Source organism: Grammomys surdaster, unplaced genomic scaffold, assembly GCF_004785775.1.
Source record: "Grammomys surdaster isolate TR1022 unplaced genomic scaffold, NIH_TR_1.0 97, whole genome shotgun sequence".
NCBI lineage: Eukaryota > Metazoa > Chordata > Mammalia > Rodentia > Muridae > Grammomys > Grammomys surdaster.
This window is the reverse complement of record NW_021604576.1, coordinates 6,899,633-6,908,383: the sequence shown is the minus strand read 5'-3', so window position 1 is coordinate 6,908,383 and position 8,751 is coordinate 6,899,633.

The window sequence follows — 8,751 nt, the reverse complement described above, 5'->3', positions numbered from 1 at the left end:
GGGAAAATTATATGTGAAATAAACACTTTAGTAGAAAATAATTTCAATAAGAGAAATACACGTCCAAGTAACACAGTCACAAAGCTGCTGCTTTAGGAGCAAAAGACCATTCTTCTCTTTTTTCTTTCTTTCTTTCTTTCTTTCTTTCTTTCTTTCTTTCTTTCTTTCTTTCTTCCTTCCTTCCTTCCTTCCTTCCTTTCTTTCTTTCTTTCTTTCCTTCCTTCTTTCTTTCTCTCTTTCTCTTCTTTCTTTCTTTTTAATTCAATAATCTATTTTAAAATACTTTTAACTTATTTTTAAGAACTTCATATATGTATAAAACATATTTTGATCATATTTATCTCCCACTCACTCCCTTCAACTCCTTCCAGACAACCACCCCACATTTCCCTCTCTCATAGTTAAGGTTACTATTATTGTGCTAAAAACACTATGACCAAAGTAATTTGGCTCACCCTTCCACATTTTGTTGATCAAGGAAGGAAGTTGGGTCAGGAACTCAAACAGGGTAGGAACCTGGAGGCAGAAACTGATGGAAGACCATAGAGAAGTGCTACTTACTGGTTTGTCCCCATGGCTTGCTCAGCCTGCTTTGTTATAGAACCCAAGGCCACTTGCCCAAGAGTGTACCCACACACAATGGGTCCTCATCAACCACTAATAAAGAAATGCCCTATAAGCTCACCTACAGCCTGAACTTCAGGATGCATTTTCTCAGTCAAGTCTCCCTCTTCTCCAGGGACTCTAGCTTATGTTGACATAAAATTAGCCATCATACCCTCCCTTCAGATATCTTATCTCCTTTTTTTTCTTTTTAATCAGTTAAGTCTAATTTCATACATGTAAGTATCAAGCCATTCACATCAAGCTACCAAGAGCCTAAAGGAAACAGACTCTCCCCAAGTAGCCATTACCTGGTGATAAGAGAGACATGCCACAGAGACATATCCTCTGCTATGGATGAGGGCTTGTTCTAGTTTCTTTGTGGTTACTGAGACAAATATTATGACCAAAGCAACTTAAGGAAGGAAAGGACTTATCTGGCTTATAGGTTAGTCTAGTTTTTTTTAGAAGAAAAATTTTAATATTTTATTTATGTATTGTATGAGTATGAGTGTTTTTCTTGTGTCTTAGTGTTATTAGTGCTGGGATGAAACATCTTGATCACAAGCAACTTGGGGAAGAGAGGATTTATTTCAGTTACACTTCCAGGTAACAGCCCATCACTGAGGGAAAGACAGGAACTCAAAGGGTTAAGAACCTGGAGGCAGAAGCTGATGCAATGGTCATGGAGGGGGTGTTGTTTACTAGCTTACACCTCATGATTTGTTCAACCTGCTTTTTCTATAAAATACAGAACCACCAGCCTAGGGTTGGCCCTACCCAGAGTAGACTGGAGCATCCCACATCAATCACAAAGGAAATTCCTTATAGGCTTGCCTACAGTCCTATCTTATAGAGACATTTTCTCAACTGAAGTTTCCTCCTTTCAGATGATTCTAGCTTTTGTCAAATTGACTTAAAATCTAGCCAGGACAACCTGCATGTATGTTCGTGCAGCCCCTGTGTGCCTGGCGCTCCCAGAGGTCAAAAGAGAACATGTGATCCCTTAGGGTTGGGATTATAGATGGCTGTGAGCTTCTGTGTGAATGTCGAGACTTGAATCTGGGTCGTCTGGAAGAACAGCCAGTGTTCTTAACCACTGAGCACTTTACCAGACCCACCAGTGTATTGTTGAGGGAAATGGGGGCAGTGACTCAAGCAGGAACTTGGCAGAAACCACGGGGAATCTGCTTATTCAGTGGCTCATACTTAGCTTTCTTATACAGTTGAGAGTCACTCGAGGAAATGGCACTGCCCACAGTGAGCCTGCTATGTCGGTTACGAAACCAGAAAGTTCCCTGCAGACATGCCCACAGACCAATTCGATTTGGACAATCTCTCAGTTGAGACTCCCTTTTCATATTACTCTAGGCTGTATCACTTTGACAATAAAAGCACGAGGACAGGGCTCATGCATCCCTTCCCAATCCAGGTGGAATGTTGACTGGCTTGGTCTTGTACAGCTCTTCAATAGGCAGCCATAGCTGCCATTAGCTCATCAGTGCAGCAATCCCATCATGCCTAGAAGACATTGTTTCACCCTAGTGCTCCCCACTTCTGACCCTAAAATCTTTTTTTTCTTTTGTTTATTGGATATTTCATTCATTTACATTTCAGATATCATCCCCTTTCCCCATTTCCCCTCCCTAGAACCCCCCTATTTTGTCCCCCCTCCTCCTTTTTGCTTTTATACCATTTTAATTACATGCAAGTATTCAGGTCAGTTCTAGATTGAGGGACTAGCAATACAATAGATGCAGATAGTCAAGGAACAAGCAAGACAATAAACACAAATAGTCAAAGAACAAGCAAGGCAATAAACAAAATTCCACGAGCACTCTCGTGATCACTGTTTCTAAGAGCTTATCAGGATGACCAAAATATTTCTATGTCTGTTCCATGTTCCCTCAGCCCTGAGGGTGTGTGATACAAAGAGCCCATTTATGTGAGTACTATAGAGATATCTATTCTCTGTACTTTGGCCAGTTTAGAGTCTATATAATGCCACCCACAGTAAAAAGCAGCTTCTCAGATGAAGAATGAGAACCACACTAATCTATGGACAAAGGTACATCTTGAGAAGGCAGTTATGCTCATTTAGCAAAATAATAATAGGTTCTCCTACAAGAGATATTTCTAGGCACAGGTCTTGCCTGGTGTTATAGTACCACACATGAGTGTCCTCCTATGAAGCAGGCCTTCTCTTTTAACATTCATGCCACTATTGTACCCATAGGCATGACTTGTCAAGCCAGTCATTACTGTAGCTTGCAGGATTCAGAACTAGGTTAAGATGGTTCATGATGCTTTTCCCCAGCAGCCTGTATAGCACCTTCTAGTTCTTTGAAAACTAGCCAGGCAGGAAGGAAGTTTCCAGATCAATATCACTTTGATTTCTCTGTGTCCTATTTTAGTACTGTGAAATTCTGAACATAGAGACAAGATGTCTAGGCTTCTTTGGAAAACTGCTTTAATGTACATGCATATGCTCAGACAAACTCTTGCTTGTAAAGAAACAAAGCAATCAATACTGTAAAACAAGGCTTTTAATATGACTTTTACTCTGTCCCTCATATACAGTAACATAATTTTATTGGTTATTTTATGTAGAGGGAGGTTTTGATTCCCTAATTGTCTCTGGATTGTGTCAATAAAGACAGCAGAAGCTAATTGCTGGAAGCCGGGGAAAGGTGGGGCTTCCAGGTCCCAGGAAGACGAGAAGAGGACGAGAAGGAAGAGGCAGAACAGGTGGTAGAGTGGATGAAGCTGCAGACATGTAGGTCTTGGAGCACCTAGTTTGTAGCAGAGGCCAAAAAGGATGGGACAGGATATTCTTCACCCAGCCACTGCGTTATCTGGCTCATTTTAAAATATTAAGGCTGTCTGGTGTTTTCCATCTGCAGCTAAGGTGGGCAGGAGGAGAAAGTGGGCAACCAGGGTGTTTAGCTGATAGCCCATGAACATCAGCTCCCAGCATTCTGGGGGTTGTGGGGGGAGGGATGCCAGTAGTGGCTTGGTGGAGCTGAGTGAGACCAAGATGGATTAGCAATCAGAGCATAGCTGGAGGAACAAGCAAATTGGAAGTGAGGCTGGGAGGAGAGGGGCCCAGAGAAAGGAGATACTATGTTTTTTAAATTACATGCAACAATTTTAAAACATTGAAATGGTATTCTAAAGATGGTATAGATGTGGTGGGAGAGAGGAACATTTGGAGAATGTAGCAAGTTCTTGCATAAGCATTTTGGCAAAGACTCAACAATATGCCAGCTTTTTGTCCTTCCTTTAAGGTCTGTGGAAATGCTTGCTAAGCCAGGAAGGGTTTACAGGGGAGTGGTGGTCAATTTTATGTATACTCAAGGGCATTGCTTAGTCAATGTGGCTATTTTCTTTTTTTCTTTTTTTTTTGTTTTCTTTTCTTTTTTGTTTTTGTTTTTCTTTTTTGTTGTTTTTTCGAGACAGGGTTTCTCTGTGTAGCCCTGGCTGTCCTGGAACTCACTCTGTAGACCAGGCTGGCCTCGAACTCAGAAATCCGCCTGCCTCTGCCCCCCCAAGTGCTGGGATTAAAGGCGTGTGCCACCACTGCCCACCAATGGCTCTCAGGAGTCCCTATGCTATGAGAAAAATGTGCAGTACCTTTAGCAACGGCCTTACCACCGTGTTCTCATGGTAAACCAAGAGCAACAGCAAAAGATTGTATTGTTCAGGAGCCTCTGGGATGCCTGAAAACGACTTGAGGGGAGGTAGCCCACACCTGCACTGGGCTTCTTGTTTGGAAACCTATGGGAGGAGTATTGTCTCCCATATATGGTCTCTCTCTCTCTCTCTCTCTCTCTCTCTCTCTCTCTCTCTCTCTCCCTCTCTCTCTCTCTTTCGCTCTCTCTCTCTCTCTCCTTTCTCTCCCTCTCTCCTTCTCTCCTTCCCTCCATCCCTCCTTTCCCCTCTCCCTCCCACTCTTCCTCTCTCACCACCACCACCAAAGAAGCTTTTGAAATAGTAGGTTTACATAAGACTTTAAAAAACATACTAGCTATTCCTCCCCCCATACCCTCAACCCTACCCACTTCCACCCCCTCCCCCATGATTCCCTTTCCTCCTTCATTCTGCATGTATTCCACTACCCTCCCCATTTAGGATCCTCCCACCTTACTTTCCGTAAACAGTGCCTTTCTAGTCTCTCGGCTTCTATGGACACTAGAAGTTAAACACATAAATCTAAACACTAGGATCCATATATGAGAACACAAAGCATTTGTCTTCCTGAATCTCGGTAGCCTTATTCAGAGTGACTTCTCCAGTTCTGATCATTGACCTGAAAAATTCATTTTTCTTCTTAGCTGAATAAAATTCCACTGTGTTTATGTGCAGTGTTTTTTATTTATCCATTCATCATCTTCTAAGTTGTTTCCATTTTCTAGTTACTGTGAATACAGCAGCTACAAATACGGATTTTCATATGTATCTATAGTAGCAGATAGAGTCCTTCTGGGGTCATGCCTAAGAAACCACAGCTGGATAAATAGCAGTTCTATTTGTAGCTTTTGAGGATCTTCTACACTGTTTTCTTTGGTAGCTCACCGATTTGCCATCTCACCAACAGTGAACACGGATCCCCCTTTCCCTACATCCTCATCAGCATTTGTGTCCTTTGTGTTTGGCTGGGGTAAGCTGAAATATCAATGCTGTTTTAACTTCATTTCCCTAATGGCTAAGGATATCTGAACACTTAAGAAATGTTACTTACCCTCTTACAAAATAGAGGAGGGACACAGAGGCTGGAAGTAGCCCTGGTATAGATGTGGACAGAAGTATAGACAGTTCTGTTCCTCTAACAGATGAGTAACTAGAGCCAAGGTCCAAAGGGGTGAGTGAGGCAGTCATCAGAACACAGATCTCTGCTATCTGTCCTTGAGCTCGGTTCCCACAATCTGCCATTTGTGAATGGCTCTGCCCAGGAAAAGAAGAAGAAATGACAAAATGGAAGATAACCATCTCCCTCTCAGACCAACAGTAATAGAAACCTGGTCTTTCAGGATTCCTGGGACATAGAGTCATTGAGTAGTGACAGTGGTGGGAGGCACAAGCAGCATCACAACCTGGGCAGGGCCAGTAGACTAGAGAGCAAGTAGCTCAAACCAGCTCATCACTGGATCCTGGCTCACAGTGCCCCGGCAATTGCCTGAGCTGTCAACACTATGCTAAGTCTTTGGTTCACTTCAGCAAATGAAGGAGGCCCAGTCTCACGGCCTACAGTACTGAAGCTGGCCTCTGATGTGCTGGGGCAGTTTGCCTTGGGTGAAAGGATAGCCTTGTGTAGATTTTATATTTCAACTTTCAATTTCTGATTTCTTTTTAAATGTTGCACACGGGAGGTAATTTGCCTGTTGGCTTTCAGTCTATATTTGAATTAACAGGTGGGCAGGCAGTTGTTTGTGGGTTTACTGCAATATTGCAATTTCAAGGGGGCTTAGGAACAATTCATTATAGGATTGTTTCAAGGCAGGGTTTCAAATCCATGTCAGAGCATTGTTATGAGAAGTCTCACCTATGTTCTATCCACAGTGTGTCTAATTTAGACTGATATCCAAATCGGCTAATTAGCATTATACGTTATATAAAGGAACATTTAAAAATACGGAATATTAAATTTTTTTAGAATTCAATATAGTAGTGAAAATAAATGCAACATTTATTTTTTCAGCCACTTATACTTCTTTTGAGAAATCTATTTAGTTTCAAGCCCCAATTTTTATGTGGGTCATGTTTTCTTGATGTCTAGATGCTTAACATTTTTGCACATTTTAGACACTCATCCTGTCAGCTGTAGAACTGTCAAAGACTGTTTCTCTATGTAAGTGTTTTTTCCTTTACTTTTTTCTTTTTTTATAGGTCCACTCTTCAATCAATTAATAGCTTTGTTTGCAATACATAAATTTTTTTTAATTTCATAGGACCCCACTGGTTGATTATTTCTCCCAATTCCTGCATAATCCTATTTAGACTGTCCAAACCCAAGTTTCAGGTTTAACACCAAGGTCTTTGATCTATTAAAAAAAATTTATGTGTGCTAAGTGGGACATACGGATCATGTTTCACTCTCCAAGAATATATCCCATTTTGCAGTACCATTTGTTGAAGATGCCTCTTCTTCATTGTGCACTTTTGGCCTCTATCAAAAATCATGTTGCCATAGGTCTATGGACTTTTATTTGGGTCCTGAATTCTACTCACCAACATGCTTTGTGAGTGTGTGTGTGTGTGTGTGTGTGTGTGTGTGTGTGTGTGCCAGTACCATGATGGTTTTACTGTGCTCTGTAGGAAAATTTGAAATCAAATGGTAATAACTCCAGCACTGTTTAATTGTTCAAGATTGAGTCTTTCGTTGTTTTTTTTTTTCTTTTCAATTTCTGTGAGGAATTGGAATTTTGATGGGGATTGCACTGAATCTTAAGATTGCTTTTGGAACAGTGGCATTGTCCCAGTATTAATCCCATCAATCCATACCCATGGGATGTCCCTCTATCTTTTGATGTCTTCTTCAATTTCTTTTTTTTTGTGTGTTTTAACATTTCCATTTTGTAGGAAATGGCCTTAATTCTTCTCCTATGAGAAAATTCTCCAGTGGCATATTTTCTAATGCAATTCTGAAGGGTAAATGCAAGAAACCCCCAAAGGTGTGTAGAACACAGCTCTAGTTTGCATTCTCATTGCTGTGAGAAATATGATGACCAAAATCCAGGCTTCACCCACTCTCTGAAACGTTTTCAAGCCTGAGGCTATCACACCATCAGAAACAGTGCCATTTGGGTACCCCTTAACTATTTCCGGCTTCAGTTACCAGCTTGAGAGGAAGCCTTGGATTTGTTGGATTAAGCTTTTGTGTGCTAACCCTGAGCAAACACTTTCCTATGCACAGATTTTACCTGTGGTGCTGGTATTTTATTAATTACAAGTGAGTTTTAACCTGCAGTAGACTAGTAGGTAGTTTTAACTTACATCGATTAATAATCAAGACAATTCCCCACAGACATGCCCACAGGACAATCTGATGTGACAAATTCTCAATTGGAGTTGTCTTTTAAGATGATTCTAGGAAGTACTCAATTGAAAATTAAAGCTAACTTGGGCAGGGATTTACAAATGCCCTACTCTATGCGAGGCTCCAAGTATGTAATCTCTGTGCTTTTGGAAGTCACATAACTATTCTAACTATGGAACTTTGGCCTAGTGACAAAAATTAGGAAATTTTCCTACTCTGGGGTATGGCATGGGAAGATACTTAGCAGCTCCTACAAAGCATCTTGGGCCAGACCTCATATTCAGTGCAGTGGACCCAAAGAACTATCCAGATGACAAGAAATGAATATAGAAATAGCCCCTAAAGAACTACCTCATCAGTGCATTTATATACTCTATATATGTGAGAGGAGGGGAAATGCAAGAGGGAGAGATACAGACAACATTCTCAAAACAGCCTTCAGAGATGCAATCAGCTGGGTGCTGAGAGAACACTGCTTATTGCCTGCAGACAGGTTCCCCTAGTCTTCCTTTGTACTTTCTCCTGTTGCTTTCCACAGCACACACACTCCCTCACTTTGGTTTTAGTCTTTGCTCTCCCACTCACTGCAGTGCATCACAGCCTCTCACGATGCTCCACGGCATGCTTCACACAAGCCCCATCTTCCAGAGTCACGGGGCCCTGCAGTACCATCAAGTTCTTCGAACCAAAGCCCTGCCTCTTGTTCCCCTGATGGAAGAACACCTGAACTCGTAAGACAGCTTGCTCTTCACACATACTGCCAAGGCATTGCCAGTCCTTTTGCGTTGTAGGAAGGATGCAAGGGCTGATTATTTTGAAAGCGATCCTATTCTTGGAATGAATAGATTCTAATGTAAAGATTTAAACACATAGTTGAAAGCTAATAAATTTAACATAATGATCATTCAAATGTTCACACATTGTTTAGTCACCATCAATAAACTAGTTTTGGGGCAAACAAAAGCCAACAGTCAGAGGCTACTAGGTCTTTGCAAAGATAAGCATATCTATGAAGTTCTAATCCACCTTGCTGAAGAGTACCCTATCGCTGAGTCATAAATGTCTCTCTTCTGGTAGCAAGAGATATGAAGTTGGCTGGGAATGGGATATTA